We start from the raw sequence: 27,019 nt of genomic DNA on the forward strand, positions 1-27,019 counted from the left end.
GGAAATTACCTGAGTGGATTTATAATCAAACAGAAGCCAAACTTGCTAATATTTCCAGGCTTTGAAGCTACACAAATTGCTAACTGTGCCAACTGTTTTTAAGTTGCTCCTATTCTTCCCTATTAACTTCATAACCAAGGTCACTTCAGATTTACTTCATGTTGCTAAACAATTAAAAGATTTGTGGCAAAAACAGAAAATAAGTGAAAGTATAATCAGGTGTAGCATTTAGGGAATACTCTTGGCTTTTTTAATTCATTAATTAAGGAAAACTCACCTTTGAATTATAGTACTAGTCAGTTTGCCAAGATGGTTCATTAAAGTCCAAATCTTATTATATATTACATGCTTTATGCTTTTCACACAAACTTATTATACTGCTCAGAGAAGGTGATCTCTGAAAGCACATTAGACTAATGTTCCTGAAACACTGGCTAATGTAAGTTTCATTGGATTGCTGTAACCAAAAAAGGTCACCTAATGATTTCTTCCGATAATGATTTACTAAAAGGAAAATATAATTAATTAGTTATTGTTAAATGTTTGACCTTGAAATACCTTGTGACTTGTTGAGATTTATAATGTTGTATTAGTACAAATAGAAAACAGAAACAATCTTCTGATATTGTTCTTTGTCATGTTTTATCTAATGTAATGGCAGCTATCATCTGTTGAGTGCTTACTGTGTGCCAAGCACTGTGCTAAGCGCTTTAACTCGTCAACACATTTTATCTCCACCAACACTTTTGGAGGTTACTATCACCGTTCTGATTTTCAGATGAAGAAGTTGGGACTTGGAAAAGTCATGTAATTCAGCCAAAATCACCCAGCTACTTAGTGGCGAAGTCCGTGCTTGAACCTGGGTGTATGGATACGAAGTTATCATGCCATACTATGCATTTATCTTGATTCTTTAAGGGAAGTAATCACTTATGGGTGGAAATATGATGAGATTTTGTTTCCCACATTTTCCAAGTAATTTAAGTAACCTCTAAATCATATTTTGGAGCAGTGACATTGTGAAAGGGGTCAAATAATTACGACTTTGAAGTCAACTATAGTTCAAATCCTGACTCTATCACTTGCTGCCATGTGGCTTTGAACCAGTTGTTTAAGCTCTTCAAGCGTAAATATGGATACTATCTCCGTCTGGTTTGAAGATGAGAAAATAGCTAAAAATGTTGATGAGAAAACTTTGTGTAAGTCTACTCATTGGAAAGTTGAAAGGTTTATTTTGGGCCAGCACTTTCCATATATATTATTATGAAATAAAAATGAGAATTTGTGCTTTGAAATGTTAGAACTTTCCATTTATTTTTATTTCTTGCTGAATGTGTGTGTGTATAATAATAAAGCAATATATAAAGTGTACATATTTGTATTTTTTTCTATCAGACATGATTTGCTGAGCAAATTTAAATTAGATTTTCCTTATTCAAAGAAGGTTAAACTACTCTGGCATACAATGATATTATAGATACCATCTTGCCGTCTATATTCAGGCAGGGATTGAACATCCTACATCATCCGTGCCTTGCAATAGCAATTTCATCAGCTGGTCTGGACCTTAAACGAAGGCCAAAATCAAACCAAGGAGACCTGAACATTTTAACATCTCATCAACTAGTCACTAGATTCAGGCTGCCTCCCCCAGTCACACACACATTGAGAGGGAAATATAACCTTAGCTGAGATACCTCTCTTTGGTCAAGAGCAACTCCCAGAAAGGAGCATAACTTTGAGTCATCAGCAGCTACTGTCACTGGCAGGTTGGGTAATGAGAGACAGCTCTGTTCCCAAAAGAGAATTATAAACAGCAGACCCCAGTGTCCACTACACATGTTTTTTTGTAAATCTTAGGCATATAGACATGTGATGTTTTTGCTGTCCCTACCCTTTCCAATGGATCACTTTTCATTGTCTTTACTGTTTTCCTCCCCTCCATCCTTGTTGTTTGATTTGTTCTTTGTTCTTGAGATTGATTCTCTCTGATGCATTTAATTAATTATGATGTGTAATATTTGTTGTCGTTTTTAGTCACTTTCAGTTAAAAAAGTCTGAACTTTGTATTTTAATTGTGTTCCCCTTCTTACTAGCACATGCAGTACATTCACTCTTCTACAGTCTGAGGGTACAATAAGGTTAATAATGTTCATACAATACCTCAGTCATGACCAGCTCCCTTAGACTTAGACAAAAACCACAACAACACTCAATGTAGAGACATATATGAAATACACACACAAAATGATCACTAAGTTGAATACTTTCGCTTTGAATATATATTTGAGTATATATATGTATACATATATGTATATGTGTATATATATGTGTGTGTGTGTGTATATGTATGTGTGTGTGTGTATATATATATATATATATATGTATATGGTTGTATATAATCAGTCAATGGACAAATGTCCATTAAGTGGGCAAAATGTTTACCAGATTATCAAAATTAAAATCGCCAGTGAAAGACCAATGGACACATGTGCCTCCAAATCTAAGAAGTACTCACCACCTATGTTGTGTCCTGGCCAATAAAGCAAAGAGTGAAAGTAATTATTAAGAAACCTCAGACAAATGAAATGAAAAATGTTCTATTAGAAAAAAGGATGGTGAACTGAAATCTTCAAAAATGTCAATATCAAAGTCATTGAAGAACTAGGGTAATATTCTAGATTAAAAGAGGCTTGAGAAGTAATTTTCTACCTGGCCCTAGATGGGAGGAGAAAACATGCTATAGAGGACATTATTTGGTCTATTGAAAATGGTCGAATACAAATAACAAATTAGAAGGATTGTATTCATGTAAAAATTATTGAAGTTGATAGCTATACTGGGGTTATGCAAGAGAATATCATGATTCTTAGGATGGACATATGAAACCATGGCTTCATTTACCCATTTCAGCCATAAGGCACTTCTTTAACCATTAGCTGTCACTGTTATGTTCACACCATTTTTAGCCAGATATGTAAGAAATTGTATGTTTTTCATGACCTTTAAGACACACAACAACTATATAAGGTTGCCTTAGAATTAGTTCCTGGGCATGCCAGGTAGCCATCACCTCCTTAAGAAAACAAAAAGAGTCCTTCATAACAGGATTTTTGAGTAATGCACTATTAAGAACAACAAGAAAGACTTCTGAATATAGTAAGGGAGAATTTTTCCCATTTCATAAAAGATGCTCACCAGAGCAAGGTTATGCAAGATTAATTCTAGGGAATTGGAAGGAGATTATACACACACATACACACACATGCACACACACACACACACACACACGCACATATACACGTGTTTCTGTCTACTTGTGTTTTCTACAAAAAACATGTATGTTAATAATGAGATAACTATAACAAAACTGTCTTACCGAGAGTGAGTTCTTAGTTTTTGACAACCACCTGATTTTTAGTGTTAATGTATTTTTTATATAAATAGCTTTTGTCGTCTTTATATTAAATGTTTTATAAACAAATGTTCCCATATTTACAAAATATAGAGCAAATCTAATGTTGAACTCACTTTACATCTTTTTCTTCTTGAATTTTTATTATAAATATAATGGGAAAATCTCATTTTTTAAAAAAAATAACACATTTTCTGAGTATATTTACCTATCTGTTATAGATTAATATATTTTTGTCTTCCTCTATATTTATTATCCTTTGGAACATTATATATACATAGACTCAAAATCCTTTAAATTTTGTTTCATTGTGGGTTGTTTTTTTTTTTTTTTGGAATTTATTGCCATAAGGTTTGGTTGAATCAGAGTATTTCCATATACTTTTAGATACTGTTTTAATGTGTAGATTATTTAAAATTGTCATTGAAAATCAAACTGTTTTTTTCAAAGTTCATCTTGTTATGGAACATTTCTATTTAATTTAGCTTGAAGAACTTAAAGACATTGGTACTTTTACTTGCTGAGGAATTTCTGCAATTATGTCACTGTTAATTACACTATACAATTTTGTTTATATTTGCTGAAATCCTTAGATTTCAACATTTGATGTATTTTTTCTGTCTATCTACTAGCTGTCTCAATACTTTAATCTTTGCCATGCTTTCATTTTTCTTCTGTATTCTCAAGAGATTTTTCAGTCTGCTTTTTGCATTAATGACTAGACTCCCTATAGATTTACACTGGCTTTCATGACACTGGTAATATAATTTTATTTTTCATGCACTCTTTCAAATAAGTTTGATGCTGTTGACTAGTTTTTTAGGATATTATTAAAAGTAGAAAAACACTCTCTGTTTATTACAACCTCTATTTTTAAATTTTTTTTAATGTTTATTTATGTTTGAAGGAGAGAGAGAGAGAGCATGAGCAGGAGAGAGGCAGAGAGAGAGGGAGACACAGAACCCAAAGTGGGCTCCAGGCTCTGAGCTGTCAGCACAGAGCCCAATTCAGGGCTTGAACTCACAAACTGTGAGATCATGACCTGAGCCCAAGTCAGACACTTAATCAGCTGAGCCACCAAGGTGCCCCTATTACAACCTCCTTTTTAGTCTTTATTTGTTTCAAAAAGCAATTTAATTTTTTCTTCTATTGAAAATGCCTATTTTTCTTAAATTTATGTTGATTTAAGAATACACATACTTTTAATTTTTATAATTTATTTTAAAGGTTCTTTTTTTCCATCTTATTCTCCCCAAATAAAGCCAATGATAGATATAGACAAAATTGAAGTTTCCTAACATACAGGGCCTAAGTGTTCCTCTTAAATCTTCTACCCCAACACTGTAATTCTTATGGAACCTGTCTTAGTGTAATACCTGGAAGGTGATGAGGTATGTGTAACTACTATAGAAATTTAGCGGTTGTGGCTCCGCTCAAGTGGAATCATCTCCCATTTCCTACAGCTTTCTTTCTTGTCACTCAAAACTACCACCACCACAACCACCAACGGTTTCTGATTTAGTAGACCCTGAGTCTCTAAATTAACGAAACACTGTAATGAAATGTCTGTGTTCTTTTCTGCAAGAGAAGTTAATCTCTTTCATGAGGCAAAGCCCATGTTGATCAGCATACTGTCAAACTAATATCACTTGTTTCGTCATTTTGCCAATAGTTTTCTCCATTTGTCTTTTTATGTATCATCGTAAGAAAGTAGAAAAAAACTGAATTTGAAGTTGAAAGATGTGTCAAAGGCTGCTAATTTGTTGACATTTTAAATTGGAAGTAAAACACTTGTTTTTTTTTCTTTTGTTTTTTTTTATAAGAAATTTATTGTCAAATTGGTTTCCATACAACACCCAGTGCTCATCCCAACAGGTGCTCTCCTCAATACCCATTACCCACTTTCCCCTCCCTCCCACCCCCCATCAACCCTCAGTTTATTCTCAGTTTTCAAGAGTCTCTTATGCTTTGGCTCCCTCCCTCTCTAACTTTTTTTTTTCCCTTCCCCTCCACCATGGTCTTCTGTTAAGTTTCTCAGGATCCACATAAGAGTAAAAACATATGGTATCTGTCTTTCTCTGTATGACATATTTCACTTAGCATCACACTCTCCAGTTCCGTCCACGCTGCTACAAAAGGCCATATTTCATTCTTTCTCATCGCCAAGTAGTATTCCATTGTATATATAAACCACAATTTCTTTATCCATTCATCAGTCAATGGACATTTAGGCTCTTTCCACAATTTGGCTATTGTTGAAAGTGCTGCTATAAACATTGGGGTAAAAGTGCCCCTATGCACCAGCACTCCTGTATCCCTTGGATAAATTCCTAGCATGCTATTGCTGGGTCATAGGATAGATCTATTTTTTATTTTTTGAGGAACCTCCACACTGTTTTCCAGAGCAGCTGCACCAGTTTGCATTCCTACCAGCAGTGCTAGAGGGTTCCTGTTTCTCCACATCCTCTCCAGCATCTGTAGTCCCCTGATTTGTTCATTTTGGCCACTCTGACTGGCATGAGGTGGTATCTGAGTGTGGTTTTGATTTGTATTTCCCTGATGAGGAGTGACGTTGAGTATCTTTTCATGTGCCTGTTGGCCATCTGGATGTCTTCTTTAGAGAAGTGTCTATTCAAGTCTGTTGCCCATTTTTTTCGCTGGATTATTTGTTTTTCAGGTGTGGAGTTTGGATTTTGGATACTAGATAGATTGGATATAGTTTGGATAATAGATTTTGGATACTAGCCCTTTGTCCGATATGTCATTTGCCATATCTTTTCCCATTCGGTTGGTTGCCTTTTAATTTTGTTGATTGTTTCCTTTGCAGTACAGAAGCTTTTTATTTATTTTTATATTATGTTTTATTATTTTTTTTAATTTACATCCAAATTAGTTAGCATATAGTGCTACAATGATTTCAGGAGTACATTCCTTAGTGCCCCTTACCTATTTAGCCCATCCCCCCTCCCTCCAGTAACCCTCAGTTTGTTCTCCATATTTATGAATCTCTTCTGTTTTGTCCCCCTCTCTGTTTTTATATTATTTTTGTTTCCCTTCCCTTATGTTCATCTGTTTTGTCTCTTAAAGTCCTCATATGAGTGAAGTCATATGATTTTGGTCTTTCTCTGACTAATGTCACTTAGCATAATACCCTCCAGTTCCATCCATGTAGTTGCAAATGGCAAGATTTCATTCTCTTTGATTGCCAAGTAATACTTCATTGTATATATATATACCACACCTTCTTTATCCATGCATCTCTCAATGGACATTTGGGCTCTTTTCATGCTTTGGCTATTGTTGATAGTGCTGCTATAAACATGGGGGTGCATGTGTCCCTTTGAAACAGCACACCTTTTTATCCCTTGGATAAATACCTAGTAGTGCAATTGCTGGGTCCTAGGGTAGTTCTATTTTTAGTTTTTTGAGGAACCTCCATACTGTTTTCCAGAGTAGCTGCACCAGCTTGCATTACCACCAACAATGCAAAAGAGATCCTCTTTCTCTGCATCCTCACCAACATCTGTTGTTGCCTGAGTTATCAGTTAGCCATTCTGACAGGTGTGAGGTGGTATCTCATTGTGGTTTTGATTTGTATTTCCCTGATGATGAGTGATGTTGAGCTTTTTTTCATGTGACGGTTGGCCATCTGGATGTCTTCCTCGGAGAAGTGTCTATTCATGTCTTTTGCCCATTTCTTCACTGGGTTATTTGTTTTTTGGGTGTTGAGTTTGGTAAGTTCTTTATACATTTTGGATACTAACCCTTTATCTGATATGTCATTTACAAATGTCTTCTCCCATTCTATCGATTGCCTTTTGGTTTTGCTGATTGTTTCCTTCACTGTGCAGAAGCTTTTTATTTTGATGAGGTCCCAATAGTTCATTTTTGCTTTTGTTTCCCACGCCTCTGGAGACGTGTTGAGTAAGAAGTTGCTGTGGCCAAGATCAAAGAGGTTTTTGCCTGCTTTCTCCTTGAGGATTTTGATGGCTTCCTGTCTTACATTGAGGTCTTTCATCCATTTTGAGTTTATTTTTGTGTATGGTGTAAGAAAGTGGTCCAGGTTCATTCTTCTGCAGGTTGCTGTCCAGTTTTCCCAGCACCACTTGCTGAAGAGACTGTCTTTATTCCATTGGATATTCTTTCCTGCTTTGTCAAAGATTAGTTGGCCATACGTTTGTGGGTCCGTTTCTGGGTTCTCTATTCTGTTCCATTGATCTGAGTGTCTGTTCTTGTGCCAGTACCATACTGTCTTGATGATTACAGCTTTGTAGTATAGCTTGAAGTCTGGAATTGTGATGCCTCCTGCTTAGGTTTTCTTTTTCAAGATTGCTTTGGCTATTTGGGGTCTTTTCTGGTTCCATACAAATTTTAGGATTATTTGTTCTAGCTCTGTGAAGAATGCTGGTGTTATTTTGATAGGGATTGCATTGAATATGGAGGAGATTGCTTTGGGTAGTATTGACATTTTAACAATATTTGTTCATCCTATCCAGGAGCATGGAATCTTTTTCTATTTTTTTGTGTCTTCAATTTCTTTCATAAGCTTTCTATAGTTTTCAGTGTATCGATTTTTCACCTCTTTGGTTAGATTTATTCCTAGGTATTTTATGGTTTCTTGTGCAACTGTAAATGGGATCGATTTCTTGATTTCTCTTTCTGTCGCTTTATTGTTGGTGTATAGGAATGCAACCGATTTCTGTGTGTTGATTTTATATCCTGCAACTTTGCTGAATTCATGAATCAATTCCAGCAGTTTTTTGGTGGAATCTTTTAGGTTTTCCATAGAGTATCACGTCATCTGCGAAGAGTCAAAGTTTGAGCTCCTCCTGGCGAATTTGGATGCCTTTTATTTCTTTGTGTTGTCTGATTGCAGAGGCTAAGACTTCCAATACTATGTTGAACAACAGTGGCGAGGGTGGACATCCCTATCTTCTTCCTGACCTTAGGGGGAAAGCTCTCAGTTTTTTCCCATTGAGGATGATATTAGCGTTGGGTCATTCATATATGGCTTTTATGATGTCGAGGTATGCTCCTTCTATCCCTACTTTCTTGAGGGTTTTTATCAAGAAAGGATGCTGTGTTTTGTCAAAGGCTTTCTCTGCATCTATTGAGAGGATCATGTGGTTCTTGTCCTTTCTTTTATTGATGTGATGAATCACGTTTATTGTTTTGCAGCTATTGAACCAGCCGAGCATCCCAGGTATAAATCCCACTTGGTCACAGTGAATAATTTTTTTAATGTATTGTTGAAGCCAGTTGACTACTATCTTGTTGAGGATTTTTGCGTCCATGTTCATAAGGGAAATTGGTCTATAGTTTTCCTTTTTAGTGGGTTCTCTGTCTGGTTTTGGACTTAAGGTCATGCTGGCTTCATAGAAACAATTTGGAAGTTTTCCTTCCATTTCTATGTTTTGGAACAGTTTCAAGAGAATAGGTGTTAACTCTTCCTCAAATGTTTGGTAGAATTCCCCTGGAAAGCCATCTGGCCCTGGACTCTTGGTTTTTGGCAGATTTTTGATTACTAATTCGATTTCCTTGCTGGTTATGTATCTGTTCAAATTTTCTATCCCTTCCTGTTTCACTTTTTGTAGTATATATGTTTCTAGGAATTTGTCCCTTTCTTCCAGATTGCCCATTTTATTGGCATGTAATTCTTATTATCGTTTTTTTATTTCTGTTTGTTGGTTGTGATCTCTCCTCTTTCATTATTGATTTTATTTATTTGGGTCCTTTCCTTTTTCTTTTTGATCAAACTGGCTAGCGGTTTATTAATTTTGTTAATTCTTTCAAAGAACGAGCTTCTGGTTTCATTAATCTGTTCTCTTTTTTCGGTTTCGATAGCATTAATTTCTGCTCTAATCTTTATTATTTCCTGTCTTCTGCTGGTTTTGGGTTTCATTTGCTATTCCATTTCCAGCTCCTTAAGGCATAAGGTTAGGTTGTGTGTCTGAGATCTTTCTTCCTTCTTTAGGAAGGCCTGGATTGCTATATACTTTCCTCTTATGACTGACCACCTTTCCTGCGTCCCAGAGGTTTTGGGTTGTAGTTTTATAATTTTCATTGACTTCCATATACTTTTTAATATCATCTTTAACTTCTTGGTTAGCCCATTCATTCTTTAGTAGGATGTTCTTCAGTCTCCAAGTATTTGTTACCTTTCTAAATTTTTTCCTGTGGTTGATCTCGAGTTTCATAGCGTTGTGGTCTGAAAATATGCATGGTATTGATCTCGATCTTTTTGTACTTACTTAGGGCTGATTTGTGTCCCAGTATATGGTCTATTCTGGAGAACGTTCCATGTGCATTGGAGAAGAATGTATGTTCTGCTGCTTTAGGATGAAATGTTCTGAATATATCTGTTAAGTCCATCTGGTCCAGTGTGTCATTCAAAGCCATTGTTTCCTTGTTGATTTTTTGATTAGATGATCTGTCCATTGTTGTGTGGTGTTGAAGTCTCCTACTATTATGGTATTACTATCAATGAGTTTCTTTATGTTTGTGATTAATTGATTTATGTAATTGGGTGCTCCACTTTTGGCACATAAATCTTTATAATTGTTAGGTCTTCTTGGTGGATAGACCCCTTCATTATGATATAATGTCCTTCTGCATCTCTTGATACAGTCTTTATTTTAAAGTCTAGATTGTTTGATATAAGTATGGCTACGTCGGCTTTCTTTTGTTGACCATTAGCATGATAGATTGTTCTTCCTCCCCTTATTTTCAATCTCAAGGTGTCTTTAGGTCTAAAGTGGGCCTCTTGTAAACAGCATATAGATGGATCTTGTTTTCTTATCCATCTGTACCCTATGTCTTTTGTTTGGAGCTTTGAGTCCATTGACGTTTAGAGTAAATACTGAAAGATATGAATTTATTGCCATTATGATGCTTATAGCGTTGGAGTTTCTGGTGGTGTTCTTTGATCCTTTCTGATCTTTGTTTCTTTTGGTATTTATATATAATTTTCATATTTTCTTGCCTCAGAGAGTCCCCCTTAAAATTTCTTGCAGGGCTGGTTTAGTGGTCACAAACTTCTTTAATTTTTGTTTGCCTGGGAAACATTTTATCTCTCCTTCTATTTTGAATGACAGCCTTGCTGAATAAAGAATTCTTGGCTGCATATTTTTCTGACTCAGTACATTGAATATATCCTGCCACTCCTTTTTGGCCTCCCAAGTTTCTGTGGATAGGTCTGCTGCAAACCTGATCTATCTTCCCTTGTAGGTTAGGGACTTTTTTCCCTTGCTGCTTTCATGATTCTCTCCTTGCCTGAGTATATTGTGAATTTGACTATGACATGCCTTGTTAATGGTCAGTTTTTGTTGAGTCTAATGGGGGTCGTCTGTGCTTCCTGGATTTTGATGTCTGTGTCTTTCCCCAGGTTAGGAAAGTTTTCCACTATGATTTGCTCACATAACCCTTCTACCCCTATTTCTTTCTGTTCCTCTTCTGGGACTCCTATGATTCTGATGTTGTTCCTTTTTAATGAGTCACTGATTTCTCTAATTCTAAAATCTTGCTCTTTTGCCTTAATCTCCCTCTTTTTTTCTGCTTCATTATTCTCTATATGTTTGTCCTCTATATCACTGATTCTCTGTTCTGCCTCATCCATCCTTGCCGCCGCTGCATCCATCCATGATTGCAGCCCAGTTATAGCATTTTTAATTTCATTCTATTTTTTACTTCTTTTATCTCTGCATAAAGGGATTCTAATCTATTTTCGACTCCAACTATGATTCTTATTATTGTGATTCTAAATTCTGGTTCAGACATCTTGCTTGTACCTGTGTTGGTTAAGTCCCTGGCTGTCATTTCTTTGTGCTCTTTCTTTTGGGGTGAATTCCTTCGTTTTGTCATTTTGGAGGGGGAAAAGGGATTAATGAGGTAGAAAAATTAAAATTAAAAAAATTAAATAATATTAAAATTAAAAAATTAAAATCACATACACACAAAAAATCGAGTAATGATGCTAGATCCTAGGAGTGTTTTGGTCTGGGTGTTTAAAGTGGTTTGACAGTAGACAGAAAAGAGGGGTGGGGAGAAGAAAAAAGGAAATTGTTTGAGAATTTGAAAAAATGAATACACTGAAGTAGACTAAAATGAGATGATGGGAGTAAAATAGAATTTGAAAAAAATTACACAAAAGTAAAGAATATAGTAGAAAAAATTAAAGAAAATATTTTTAATAAAAATAAAAATAAAAATGAATTTTTTCTCTTTCTGTATTCAAGAAAAATAGAAAAAAGAGAAAAAAAAGAAAGGAAATCGTTTGAAAATTTGACAAAGTGAATACACTATAGTAGACTAAAATAAAGTGATGGAAGTAAAATAGAATTTGAAAAAAATTACAAAAAGCAAAAAATATAGTAAAAAATTAAAGAAAATATTTTTAATAGAAATTGAAAGTAAAAATGAAGTTTTTCTCTTTCTGCATTCAGGAAAAAGAAAAGAAACAAAAAAGAGAAAAAAGAAAAATAAAAAGGAAATCATTTGAAAATTTGAAAAAGGGAATACACTGAAGTAGACTAAAATAAAATGATGTACAAAATAAAATAGAATTTAAAAAAATTTACACCAAAGTAAAAAATAGAGCTAAAAAATTAAAGAAATATATTTTAATAAAAATTGAAAATAAAAATGAATTTTTTTCCCTTTCTGTATTCAAGAAAAAGAAGTAAAAGAAAAAAAAGAGAAAATTGAATAGATGGAACTGCTAACAGATTGAAATAGGACTAAAATTACTTCATTTTCCCATAGAAGTCAGATTATGAAGCGCTTTATAGTCCATAAACTAAGTAGGTGGTGAGACATGTGTTCTTGAAGAACAAGATTGGCCCAGTTGGGCGGGGCTCAGTGTAACGGCTCCGTTCTCCACTAGATGGCGCTGCTAGCCTACTGGGGTGGAGTGTTTGGCGTTTGTAGGAGAGTATGCGCATGCTTGGGAGCGGTGACCCTGTCTTCACCCATCTACCCAATCTCTAGTATTGGAACTCTGTCTCCCGCATCAGCAATCATGCACCTGTTCTCTGCCTTCAGCATTTGTCCACTTCCCGCTTTTTCACTCTCCGTGACCAGGCCCCAGGCAGTACCTCTCTCCCAAGTTTTGTCTCAGATGCGGCTGTTTTCCCTGGCCCCTTACTTCCGAAGGACTGCGGCTTTGACCTGCTCTGCCCCTCTGCGGGAGGGTCTCACCGAGCAATGGCCGAATGTCGGCTGCACCCAGGAATGCTTGCTGGACCCTGGTGCTGCTGGTGCCCCAAGACTGCGGCCAGCTGCCAGCCTGCCCCAGAAAAAGTTCGCGAGATATTGTGGCAGCAGCGTTTCAGGGATTATGGAAAATCACAACACACACGTGGCACCAGGCTTCACCCTTAACGACCTTGTTCCAGCACCCGCGAATGTGGCAGTTTTCCGGGGTCTGCTGGGACCAGGTGGCTTCAACAGTCTCTACCAAATGTCCTTCCAGCAGTGGAACCACTTTTCCCCGTGTGGCCCGAGAACCTCCTGGACCCCACTGTGCTCCTGGGGATTCACCCTTCCCACCAGATCACCGCCAGGTATCGAGCTGCAGAGTTGCAGACTTTGCGCTCCCCTTGTTTATAGTCTTAATGGAATTTAAACCCTCTCCTTTCTCCTTTCTACTTTTTTTGTTTAGTCTCTGCGGCTGTTTCCAATTTTCCACTTTCTCTCCAGCTGCTTTTGGGAAGGGGTGCTTTTCCTGTATTCTCCCCCGCCCCCCTCTCTGTCCTCTCTCCACCTGCAAAAGCTCCTCCCTTCCCGCGGCTTCTCGCTCCCCAAGTTCACCTGTCTGCGCTGTGTACCTGATGAATTCTGTGGTTCAGGTTGTGCAGATTGTTGTATTAATCCTCCAATCAGTTTTCTAGGTGTGCAGGATGGTTTAGTGTTGTTCTGGCTGTATTTCATGGACTCGAGACACGCAAAAAGCTTCCATGCTATTTCCCCATCTTGGCTCCTCCTGCAGAAGCTTTTTATCTTGATGAGGTCCCAATAGTTCATTTTTGCTTTTAATTCCCTTGCCTTTGGAGATGTGTCAAGTAAGAAATTGCTGTGGCTGAGGTCAGAGAGGTTTTTTCCTGCTTTCTCCTCTAGGGTTTTGATGGTTTCCTGCCTCATATTCAGGTCCTTTATCCATTTTGAGTTTATTTTTGTGAATGGTGTAAGAAAGTGGTCTAGTTTCAACCTTCTGCATGTTGCTGTCCAGTTCTCCCAGCATCATGTGTTAAAGAGACTGTCTTTTTTTCCATTGGATATTCTTTCCTGCTTTGTCAAAGATGAGTTGGCCATACTTTTGTGGGTCCAATTCTGGAGTCTCTATTCTATTCCATTGGTCTATGTGTCTGTTTTTGTGCCAATACCATGCTGTCTTGATGATGACAGCTTTGTAGTAGAGGCTAAAGTCTGGGATTGTGATGCCTCCTGCTTTGGTCTTCCTCTTCAATATTACCTCGGCTATTCAGGGTCTTTTGTGGTTCCATAAAAATTTTAGGATTGTTTGTTCTAGCTTTGAGAAGAATGCTGGTGCAATTTTGATTGGGATGGCATTGAATGTGTAGATAGCTTTGGGTAGTATTGACATTTTGACAATATTTATTCTTCCAATCCATGAGCAGGGAATGTCTTTCCATTTCTTTATATCTTCTTCAATTACCTTCATAAGCTTTCTAGAGTTTTCAGCATACAGATCTTTTACATTTGTGGTTAGGCTTATTCCTAGGTATTTTATGCTTCTTGGTGCAATTGTGAATGGGGTGAGTTTCTTTATTTGTCTTTCTGTTGCTTCATTATTAGTGTATAAGAATGCAACTGATTTCTGTACATTGATTTTGTATCCTGCGCCTTTGCTGAGTTCATGTATCAGTTCTAGCAGACTTTTGGTGGAGTCTATTAGGTTTTCCATGTATAGTATCATGTCATCTTCAAAAAGTGAAAGCTTGACTTCATCTTTGCCAATTTTGATGCCTTTGACTTCCTTTTGTTGTCTGATTGCTGATACTAGAACTTCCAACACTATGTTAAACAACAGCGGTGAGAGTGGTCATCCCTGTCGCGTTCCTGATCTCAGGGGGAAAGCTCTCAGTTTTTCCCTGTTGAGGATGATATTAGCTGTGGGCTTTTCATATATGGCTTTTATAATGTGTAAGTATGTTCCTTCTATCCTGACTTTCTCAAGGGTTTTTTTTTAAGAAAGGTTGCTGAATTTTGTCAAATGCTTTTTCTGCATCGATTGACAGGATCATATGGTTCTTATCTGTTCTTTTGTTAAAGTGATGTATCACATTGATTGATGTGCGAATGTTGAACCAGCCCTGCAGCCCAGGAATGAATCCCACTTGATCATGGTGAATAATTCTTTTTATATGCCGTTGAATTCGATTTGCTAGTATCTTGTTGAGAATTTTTGCATCCATATTCATCAGGGATATTGACCTGTAGTTCTCTTTTTTTTGCTGGGTTTCTGTCTGGTTTGGGAATCAAAGTAATGCTGGCTTCATAGAATGAGTCTGGAAGTTTTCCTTCCCTTTAAATTTTTTGGAACAGCTTGAGAAGGATAGGTATTATCTGTGCTTTAAATGTCTGGTAGAATTCCCCAGGGAAGCCATCTGGTCCCGGACTCTTATTTGTTGGGAGATTTTTGATAACTGATTCAATTTTTTCGCTGGATATGAGTCTGTTCAAGCTTTCTATTTCTTCCTGTTTGAGTTTGGGAAGTGGGTGGGTGTTTCAGAATTTGTCCATTTCTTCCAGGTTGTCCAGTTTGTTCGCATACAATTTTCCTTAGTATTCCCTGATAATTGTTTGTATTTCTGAGGGATTGGTTGTAATAATTCCATTTTCATTCATAATTTTATTTATTTGGGTCATCTCCCTTTTCTTTTTGAGAAGCCTGGCTAGGGATTTATCAATTTTATTTATTTTTTCAAAAACCAACTGTTTGTTTCATTGATCTTCTCTACAGTTTTTTAGATTCTATATTGTTTTTTTTCTGCTCTGATCATTACTATTTCTCTTCTTCTGCTGGGTTTGGAGTGTCTTTGCTGTTCTGCTTCTGTTTCCTTTAGGTGTACTGTTAGATTTTGCATTTGGGATTTTTCTTGTTTCTTGGAAGATAGGCCTGGATTGCAATGTATTTTCCTCTCAGGACTGCCTTCACTGCATCCCAAAGCATTTGGATTGTTGTATTTTCATTTTCATTTGTTTCCATATATTTTTTAATTTCTTCTCTAATTGCCTGGTTGACCCATTCATTCTTTAGTAGGGTGTTCTTTAACCTCCATGCTTTTGGAGGTTTTCCAGACTTTTTCCTGTGGTTGATTTCAAGCTTCATAGCATTCTGGTCTGAAAGTGTGCATGGTATGATCTCAGTTCTTTTATACTTATGAAGGGCTGTTTTGTGACCAAGTATGTGATTTATCTTGGAGAATGTTCCATGTGCACTCGAGAAGAAAGTATATTCTGTTGCTTTGGGATGCAGAGTTCTAAATATATCTGTCAAGTCCATCTGATCCAATGTATCATTCAGGGCCCTTGTTTCTTTATTGATACTGTGTCTAGATGATCTATGCATTGTTGTAAGTGTGGTATTAAAGTCCCCTGCAATTACCACATTCTTATCAATAAGGTTGCTTATGTTTGTGAGTAATTGTTTTATATATTTGGGGGCTTCCGTATTCGGTACATATACATTTATAATTGTTAGCTCTTCCTGATGGATAGACCCTGTAATGATTATATAATGCCCTTCTTCATCTCTTGTTACAGCCTTTAATTTAAGTCTAGTTTGTCTGATTATAAGTATGGCTACTCCAGCTTTCTTTTGACTTCCAGTAGCATGATAGATAGATAGTTCTCCATCCCCTCACTTTCAATCTGAAGGTGTCCTCAGGTCTAAAATGAGTCTCTTGTAGACAGAAAATAGATGGGTCTTGTTTTTTTATCCATTCTGATACCCTGTGTCTTGGTTGGAGCATTTAGTCCATTTACATTCAGTGTTATTATTGAAAGATGTGGGTTTAGAGTCATTGTGATGTCTGTATGTTTTATGCTTGTAGTGATGTCTCTGGTACTTTGTGGTCCTTGCAACATTTCACTCACAGAATCCCCCTTAGGATCTCTTGTAGGGCTGGTTTAGTGGTGATGAATTCCTTCAGTTTTTGTTTGTTTGGGAAGACCTTTATCTCTCCTTCTATTCTGAATGACAGACTTGCTGGATAAAGGATTCTCGGCTGCATATTTTTTCTGTTCATCACATTGATAAAACACTTGTTTTAATGTCAATGGGCCTGAATCCTATAGTTACAGGCACCTACAATTCTGGCAAGACTCAGGTCAGATAGAGTGAATTAAAAAGTGATTAAATAGGCATAACACTGAAGTAAGGAAGAAGAGGACCATTTCCTTCCTTCCCTGTTTCCTTCCCTTATTCCGTCCTTCCTTCCTTCCTTCCTTCTTTTTTTCCTTCCTCCCCTCCCTCCTCTCTTTTAGAAAGGGAGAGAGCATGAGTGGGGGAGATGGGTGGAGGGAAATAGAGACAGAGAGAGAGAGAGAGAGAGAGAGAGAGAGAGAGAGAGAGAGAATCTTAAGCAGGCTCCATGCTCATCATGGAGCCTGATGCAGGGCTCAGTCCCATGACCCTGAGATCATGACCTGAGCCAAAATCAGGAGTCAGACCCTCAACCAACTAAGCCACCCAGTTGCCCCAAGAGGACCCTTTTCTTATTGTGGTACTCATAGGCTGATTTTTCACATTCCGTGTCTCATTTTCATGGCTCAATTTCTTATTTGCTTCAAAAGTACATTCAGCTCAGGTGCATTCATGTTCCAATGGTCTGAACCTAGGATTTTCTTTTTTTCCTGTTTAAACTTAAGAAAGACTAGGGAAAAAAAATGATGTACTTCTTTTAAGTGTTACATCTTTTGCAAAGGCAGGTTGTAAAGAAAACTCACAGAATGCTAATAGCTACTATCTGTTGAAGCAGAGAATTGTAAGTATTCTATAATTCTATTTGGATCTCCTAGATGTAATTATGTAACTAAGCTATGATCATGACAAATACAAATTTTATTGAAAGGAAACATTAAAAAATCTATATTTATTTCTTTAAGGTTTTGTTGTATGAGATGATCTACTTAACTACTTCATTAAAATAGTTGGATCTTGGGGCGCCTGGGTGGCGCAGTCGGTTAAGCGTCCGACTTCAGCCAGGTCACGATCTCGCGGTCCGTGAGTTCGAGCCCCGCGTCAGGCTCTGGGCTGATGGCTCGGAGCCTGGAGCCTGTTTCCAATTCTGTGTCTCCCTCTCTCTCTGCCCCTCCCCCGTTCATGCTCTGTCTCTGTCTGTCCCAAAAATAAATAAAAAACATTAAAAAAAATAAATAAAAAAAAAAAAAAAAAAAAAAAAAAATAAAAAAATAGTTGGATCTGTTCTTTTAGGAGAAAAAAATGTTAGTGCATCTTTTTCTATTAACCATGTCTGTAGCTTAAAGTAGTTTCCTGTGACCGTGATACCCACTGGCCCAGCATTCATATATTCTCATTATAGATGTGAAATGGAATAGTACACACTTATTGATCCACTTAATAGTTGAGATATTAAGTTCATACTATGCCCTTGCCTAGTATTAGCCCCCAAAGATACAGAGCTGAAAAGATAAAACCTCTGTTCTCAAGAAAGTCCAAAGGCCAAAGGGATAAATACAAGACAAATACGATACCTATTATGTGGTGTGATGAGTTCAATATAAGTAGATGCAGTAAATCTGACTTGAGTTTAGGCAGGCCTTCTATATTTAGTGAAGTTAACTACATCTTAAAGCGTGAGGAGCAATGGTAAAGATCAAGTGAGTTGGTAGGTTGGGTGAAATTCACACAGTGGAAAGGGAATAACGCAAGTGTGATACAGTGTGGCCTCTTCTGAGATCCATGAAATGGACAGAACACACAAAAAGTGGAAAGACATTGTCAAGACCTTGTGAACCATTTTAAGGAGTTACAACTTTCTTTTAACAGAAATGAGAATAACTGAATGTTTTTAATTGAAAAAGTTGCAGGTCTAGTTATTCAAAATGCTTCAAATTAATCTGTGAGATCCAATTTTTATACACATCCAAAATTTTCCCAGCCTCTTAACCATGAATTTCATACCTACTCTAACAGCAGTGCATCTAGCAAATATGCAGTCAGATGTTCATCTGTGGATACATCAATGAAATGCCAACATTTAGCTAAAAAGATCATATTCCAGCCTCATAAAGTTTGTTTCCCAAAATGGAAATGTATACACTCCCTAATCATCTTTTTATACTGTAAACTTCCTGAAGGTACGAATTGTATTTGACACTTTTTGTGTCCCTAAAATTACCACATTGCTTTGAACATGGTGATTAATATATATTTTAATGTATGAATGACTAAGAAAACATGAAATACAAGAATAATTTAGAAATCTGTATACGAGGCGCTTGGGTAGCTTAGTCAGTTAGGTGTCCAACTTCGGCTCAGGTATGATCTCATGGTTGGGTCAGTGAGCTCAACCCCCACATCAGGCTTTGTGCTCACATCTCAGAGCCTGGAGCCTGCTTCGGATTCTGTGTTTCTTCTCTCCTTGCCCATCCCTCACTTATGCTCTGTCTCCCTCTGTGTCACAAGAGTAAATAAATGTTAAAAAAAATTTTTTTAAAGAAATCCATAGGAAGCTAGTTTCAGAAATTTGATGTTATCCTATATTCTGTTTTATATTCATTGGAAAGCTCTCCTTTCTGTTAGCACAGAATTTGTTTTTGTCACATGGTTTATCAATGTTGCTAATGAGTTGTTAATTAGCTGCAAATTCTTGTGCAATTTAGAAGGAAAAGGCAGAGAAGGACTGTTCAAAGGAATATGCCTCAGTGGTCTTGCCTATTTGTTTTATATGTCTCTGGTACTGTAGCACAGGAATGTTATATATGAAGTTATCACAGGATCACTGACTATGGCTGTGAATAGATTATGACTTCATTAAACATTACTAGTGTAGTGTCTTAGAAGTATTCTTTCTCTTTTATAAAGGCAAGATTTTAGTGAAGGAGGTCCTAGGTTAGCATAGCATCACATAATATAATGGGAAAAATATACACATTCCCAGGGAGCCTGGGTGGCTCAGTCTGTTAAGCCTCTGACTGGCTGAGGTCATGATTCATGGTTGGTGGGTTCAAGCCCCTCATCAGGCTCTGTGCTGACACCTTGGAACCTGGAACCTGCAACCTGCTTTGGATTCTATGTTCCCCTCTCTCTCTGCCCCTCCTCCATTCTCTCTACCTCTCTCTCAAAAGTAAATAAATATTAACAAAATTTAAATTAAAAAATATACACATTCCTGTACACAACATGGGACTCACAGTCATGGTTTTGAATCTTAGTTTTGTTATTTACTAAATGTGTAGTGTTAATCTAGCTGCTTCACATTTTTAAATTTCATCTGTAAAATGGGAATAATACTTGCTTCTGAGGGTTTAGTTGATAAAATGGAGATAACATAGGTAAAGCATCAGCTGAGTCCTTGCATATGGAACATTCTTAAAGATACTTGTTTTATTTTCTTCCTTTCTTTCCTATAATGATGAGTCATATTGTATTTTCCTGAATCATGCACTCAATTCCATGATTTATCCTAAGTTTGATTTGTGTTTTTCTCATGGTGAGCCCCTCAAAGTTTAGGATATATCTGCATATTCTCAGATTCTTTTTGGAAATCTTGTGGTCCTAATTTATCTCATTTCTTTCATGAAGCTCTGCCTTCTAAAGGTGTTCATTTTTTGAGATTAAACCATGTGTCACACAAGTCATCTCTTTAATGCATAATCTTTGTAATTTGATGATTTACTACAGTCTTAGGCAAATTTTATTTTATTATTATTTTTAATGTTTGTATTTATTTTTGAGACAGAGAGAGAGAGAGAGCGTGATCAGGGGAGGGGCAGAGAGAGAGGGAGACACAGAATCTGAGGCAGTCTCCAGGCTCTGAGCTGTCAGCAGAGAGCCCGACGCGGGGCTCAAACTCACGGACTGTGAGATCATGACCTGAGCTGAAGTTGGACCCTTAACCGACTGAGCCACCCAGGCGCCCTCTCTTAGGTCAATTTTAAATTCTTGGGGTGAGAAACCAATTTGATTAGCACTTTCTCTTTTTCCCAGATTGCTGGGTAGCTTTACATTGCTTAAAGATTGGTGATTATTTATTTAGAGTACTCACTGAATTTAAAGTAGACCAAAGCAGAGATAGTAAAGCTTGCAAAATACCCCACTTGTCACTCCATATTTCTAAGCCCCTTTTATTGTGATGGGCATGTTTGGCTGTTTTGGCCAATGAACTAAGGATTGAGTTGTGTGCCACTTCTGGCTTGAGGCAGTGACATACCCAAATTTGAGTTTTCAGTTTCTCCTTCCCCTACCTTGGTAATTGAAAGGCTGCAAGTTCCAGATGACATAGTTGCAAGGTGCTAGAAGCTCAGTCTGGTTCCCTTAGTCACCCATGGAGTTGAGCCTCCATTCTCATTCCCCCATCTGTCCTGACCCTCAGTGGGCATTCCCTGTGAACCAAACTGAGGTAGTTATTACATTAAAACACTGGGATTTGTGTCTACGTTGTTACTTTCTCATAACTTTGTCTATCTAAATAAATACTTTATTAACATACCTTCCTCCCAGGAAAAAAAAAATGCCATTTCTGACAAATGTTTTGGAGTAAAACAAACAAAATAACCAAAAACAAAGAAACAAACAAAACTATGTCCAAAACTATGTCCAAAAATAATCTTGATGCTAATAGAAAGTGAGAGGATTTTTTTCTGCTTTAAATCTTTAGAAGAGTTTTAGTATTTACTCTAATATTTCTGCCACTCAACTCATTATGACAATCATTTGGGATATTTATTTATTTTTTTATGCTTATTTATTTTTGAGAGAGAGAGAAAGAGAACACAAGAGGGAGCGGGCCAGAGAGAGATGGAAACACAATCTGAAGCAGGGTCCAGGCTCTAAGCTGTCAACACAGAGCCTGATGTAGGGCTTGAACTCACGAGCCATGAGATCCTGACCTGAGCTGAAGTTAGACACTTAACCAACTGAGCCACCCAGGCGCCCCTGGGATATTTCTTAAACTATGTATCTGGATCTCATGCCAGATCTAAATAATAAAAATTCCAGGGAGACACTAGAAACTATCATTTTCAAAAGCACCTTTGGTTAATTTTATAGTAAGGAAAGTTTGAAAACTCCACTGAGAGGTGGAGATTGAGGGTTGAGATTTGATGAATGAGTTACTAAAAAAAAAAAAAAAAAAAAAAAAAAAGTGGTGCGCCAGGATGGCTTGGTCGGTTGAGCTTCTGACTTTGGCTCAGGTCATGATCTCATGGTCTGTGAGTTCGAGCCCTGCCTTGAGCTCTGTGGCTGACAGCTCAGAGCCTGGAGCCTGCTTCAGATTCTGTGTCTCCCTCTCTCTCTGACCCTCCCCCATCCATGCTCTGTCTCTCTCTGTCTCAAAAATAAAATAAAACATTTAAAAAAATTTTTTAAACGTACTTTGTGCAATCAGTCTATACAGACAGTGCTAATTGTGGTATAAAAGGTCAGTAAAAGGAGACACTTTGCAAACAAATTCTGAAAACTTTGGTATGAAAAATACTGTGACACCACATTACAAGCAAATGATTATTGTTTGAAAGTTTAAAATGCACTTTCACATATATTCCCCCATTTCATACTGTTTCTCTATGGTTAAATAATATTGTTATCTTCAGTCTATACATAGGGAAGCCTAGGCTTTGATACACTGTGTTTTGCTTCATGTTCACACAGGTGAAAGGCTTTTCTAATAAAGTCTGTTTTATTAGAAACCTAAAGATAAGCAGGCTTTGAGATGATTTTTTTTTTTTTTTTTAAATTTTTTTTTCAATGTTTTTTATTTATTTTTGGGACAGAGAGACACAGAGCATGAACGGGGGAGGGGCAGAGAGAGAGGGAGACACAGAATTGGAAACAGGCTCCAGGCTCCGAGCTGTCAGCACAGAGCCCGACGCGGGGCTCGAACTCACAGACGCGAGATCGTGACCTGGCTGAAGTCGGCCGCTTAACCGACTGCACCACCCAGGCGCCCCGAGATGATTTTAAAAAAGGTAGGATATTGGGGACAAATTTACTCTAGTGTAAAAATATTGTATCTTACGATCTTAAAAGTCCTATTCTTTTCTCAGGTTTGGGCATTGTCTTTGTCCTGATTAGGGCTAAGGATTCTTCAGGTGGTGTTTGAGAATTGCTAACAAACTGATAGCAGTTTATAGAGTGGAGAAGAATGTGAACTCTAGAGACAGACTCAGTTCAATTTCTGGTTCCATCTCTTAGCTGCTCTATGGCTTTTGGTGGTTTTTATTTTTAATTTTTTTAATGTTTTTTTTTTTTTTTTTAATTTTTGAGACAGAGTGCAAATGGGGGAGGGGCAGAGTGAGAGGGAGACACAGAATCAGAAACAGGCTCCAGGCTCTGAGCGGTTAGTACAGAGCCCGACGCAGGGCTTGAACTTAACGAATCTCAAGATCATGACCTGAGTGGAAGTCAGACACTTAACCAACTGAGCCACTCAGGCGCCTCTAGGGGGATAATAAATGCCAAGCACTCAGAAGAGTAACTAATGTGTGCTAAATATTCATTAAGTGTTGGTTCTTTCATACTTGGAGACAATAGCAGGTTCTATCAAAAACTTTTTTTTCCATGCAATTTTCTCTTTTTTTCTAGTTTTGAGATATAATTAACATACACCATTGTGTAAGTTTAAGGTGTACTAGGTAATGATTTCATACATGTTTATGTTGTGAAATGTTTACCACAATAAGTTTAGTTAACACATCCTTTATCTCAGATAACTACCATTTTGTTTTTGTTATGGTGAGAACATTAAAGCTCTCCTGTCATAGCAACTTTTAACTATACAATACATTATTGTTAATTATAGTCACCATGCTGTATATTAGATACCTAGAACTTATTCATTTTACAACTGAAAATTTGTGCCCTTTGTCTATCAATGGAAACAAGAGACCCAGTTATTTTACTACAATAATATCATCTCTAATGCCTTGTGCATAACAAGTGACTGAAGTCTGATGAATCACAACAAATCGTGAAGGGTACATAATGTTCAAATTCTAGTCTGCATTGAAATCACCTGGAGGCTTTGCTACAACACACATTGCTGGGGTTCCACCCTCAGAATTTCTGATTCTGTAAATATGAGTGATGCTGATTCTGCTGGTTTGGGACTGAACTTTGGAGTGGAATGGACAATCAAATCACGTTATGGAAGGCCTTGGAAAAAGTTTAGGGAATCTGGGCTTTCTAGTGAGGTGTTAGGTAATGACAGAAGACAAGGAAATTGAACACTATAATTGTTCGATATTTTCTGAAAGAGTAAAGATTCATTTAATGATATTTTTCAAGTTTCAGTGTTATATTTTACCTTGTCAGATAACTATTATACGAATCTGTCATCTTTTTAGGATTATATATCACTACTGTGTGATTTGGTATCTCCCCAACCTTAGGACAATGATTCCTAAGTTTTAGTGAGAATAAAAATCACCTGAGTTGTTAAATGCAGATTCCTAGACCTTGCTGTCACATCTGACTCAATTGGTCCTGTAGAGAGCCCGGAACTCTATATTTTTTCTAGTGCATGCACTTTGATTTGATTCAGGTGATTTGTGAACAACACATGAGAAGTACCACAGGTTTTTGTTCAAATTCCAGTTGCTATTGAAGCAAAGCTGTTGCATTTTTTTCATTTTTAAGATACAATTTTTATTTTTAGGTGACCTTTCAGTCCAATTTGTTACATTTCATTAAAATCTGCTTGGTCTACTTCTTTTTCCAATTTCAGCATTTGGTATAAGGCATTTATAGAAAAGTGACTTGAAAGCAATTTAACCACAAGCTCAGCCAAATTAATTTAGGGAGAGTTTAGTAAACAGCCTTTGCTTTCTGTACTTAAGTGATCAATTTTAACACCTGCTTTTCCTTCCAGATGGAGTTAATTAACATTAAAATTATTGCCTATAGCAGAGACTTTTTTTTTGATAATTCACAGCCCTCCAGCTGCAATCCAGATTCCTACATTTCTGAAAATTAAAACAACAAGGATCATGTTTACGAGAAGCTAATTTATCATTGAACTATTTCAAGATATGGACATAAATAAGGCTTTGGAAGAAAAGAACTAGCATATATAAAGTGGATACGATATGCACGCATATCCACATGTTAGATCTGGCATGATCCACACAGCTATGTCATGAGCAGTTTTATTCTACCACCCATTTGACATATAAAGAACTTGAAGATTAGAAAAGTTTTGTAACTTTTTTGGATGTTCCACAATGAGTACAGTTTATAGAGTGGAGAAGAATGTGAACTCTAGAGACAGACTCGGTTCAATTTCTGGTTCCATCCCTTAGCTGCTCTGTGGCTTTTGGTGTTGTTTTTTATTTTTAATTTTTTTAATTTTTTTTTTTTTTTGAGACAGAGTGCAAGCAGGGGAGGGGCAGAGAGAGAGGGAGACACAGAATCAGAAGCTGTTTCAGCTGTGGCAGAATATAAACCCCTATTTAATAAAGACCATGTTCTTTCCACTATGCTGGTGTTGGTTTGCAAACCAGGCCCAGACACGAACAGCAAGAAAAGACCAAAGAAAGAGGCAGGCCACTGCAGACTGTTAGGAGGCTGTGTTTTTTTTTTTTGTTTGTTTGTTTGTTTGTTTGTCTTAATTTATTTTTGAGAGAGATAGAGACAGAGTGTGAACAGGGAGGGGCAGAGAGAGACAGAGACAGAGACACGAATCTCAAGCAGGCTCCAGCCTCTGAAGCGTCAGCACAGAGCCCAACATGGGGCTTGAACTCACAAACCGGGATATCATGACCTGAGCTGAAGTTGGATGCTTAACCGACTGAGCCACCCATGTGCCCCAGGAGACAGGTTTAATAACCAAGAGAACTTATATATGAGGCTTCTCTTGGGTGGCCACAAGACAAGTAGATATCTCCATCCACCTGACAGAATCTTAAAATGTTTACTTAGAGACATTAATGAGGTTAAGTCATGTATACCTTCCAGATGGTCTCAGCATTACTTCCTCAGGGCTGAGTCTTTAAAACTACTCCAGCTTTGGGAACAGTGGGTGCAACATACATTCCAAGGACAGGCGAGAAGGTGAGGAGCCTCCTATTTCTGGTTCCAGCTCGCAGATCGATCGGTGGTCATATCTTCTCGATGACTTCCTCCAGCAACTGGTTTTGACTTAGACTGAAGTAAATTTTAAAAAGAAATTCCTGGGAAGTGTGAGTAAAGTATTTGCTTTGGGGTAGTTTATACTGAGATTAATGTTACCTTTTAAATATCACAAATTATGCACACATACATATGCATATAAAATGCATGTGAAGCTCCAGTGTAGTGTGGTAACACTTAAATAGTCCGTCATTATAGTTCATGATGTGCACTGAGAACTCATTGTGTGGCAGACAGTGGGCTAGGGATTGAGAGATCAAAGACAAGAGAAAAGCAGTAAGATTATTGCAATAGAATTCACGTGCAATAATGAGATATGTAGAAGATACTTTAAGGTCAAAAAGAAAGGAGAATCCAATGAGAAAATGGTTATTTTAGGGATAAGTGGTTGCCCTTGATACTTCTTGTTAAGTCTTTTCATAATCCTTATTTTAATAATATCTTTAACTCTTTCTGGAAGGTTGTTTTCCAAGTTTGAGAAAGTCAGTCATTCAGGTTTTTTTCTTCCACTGAATCTCATGGTAATAATCTTACTCATTTAAGTGTTACAACCCAAGAAGTATAAAAAGATAAAGACCTGAATGACTAATACTGATAGGAAGTTGTCTATCATCGTCTTCTCATGACAGGTCCCAGGCTTGCCTTACAGAAGGTAGTAGCTTCTTTCGGTAAAGAATTGTTTGGTGATTGAAACTATTGGAGGATATAATTAAAATGCTATTCTAAGGGAGACGTATGATCGATATAGGGAGATATGCAGATATATGAATACACACAAATACACATATACACACAGTCACTTCTCACGATTTGCTGTAGTTTTGTGCTATAGTTACCACAAATATTAAACTAACAAACAGTAAATGAATGCTTCTAGGAAAAATACAGGGTTCTGTTCTGTGAGCCTCCCGTCACACATCTTTGCCAACTGATTAATATATAACCTTGTAGTATGCATGAAGACACGGTATATATTGTTGATTTGTTAACACTGAACTCACAGTCAACACCACTGTAACTCATGCCTGAACAAAGCTTATATAACTTATCTATTTTCTCCATTAGGCACATCACAGCCTTGACAGCACTTTTGCACTACACTCGGGGGCCATTTTAAACAGTGAAATCACCAGTAAAAAGCACAAAAATGAGAAAAACATGGCACTAAATAGACCATGAAAAGGACACACTTGTTTCCAGAGTGAGTGCTGAAGCAAAGCAGAAACTGCCTTGTTGGACCTCCACTGGGAACAGACTCACCAGGTAACTCA

At 37.2% G+C, this 27,019-nt stretch overlaps 1 protein-coding gene across 13 annotated transcripts in view; it reads left to right on the top strand.

Annotated features, from left to right (window-relative positions):
* Positions 1 to 27,019, top strand: part of TENM4 (teneurin transmembrane protein 4) — a 2,920,333-nt gene that overhangs the window by 354,559 nt on the left and 2,538,755 nt on the right. The window contains exon 2 of one of the 13 annotated variants that reach the window (XM_058690336.1): positions 26,814 to 27,011. The exons of the other annotated variants lie outside the window; for them this stretch is intronic. The gene's annotated coding sequence lies outside the window, so the exon portion shown is untranslated. The remainder of the gene's footprint in view (positions 1 to 26,813; positions 27,012 to 27,019) is intronic. 13 annotated transcript variants of the gene reach the window in all.

The sequence above is a fragment of the Neofelis nebulosa genome, chromosome 10 (assembly GCF_028018385.1).
Source record: "Neofelis nebulosa isolate mNeoNeb1 chromosome 10, mNeoNeb1.pri, whole genome shotgun sequence".
Lineage (NCBI taxonomy): Eukaryota > Metazoa > Chordata > Mammalia > Carnivora > Felidae > Neofelis > Neofelis nebulosa.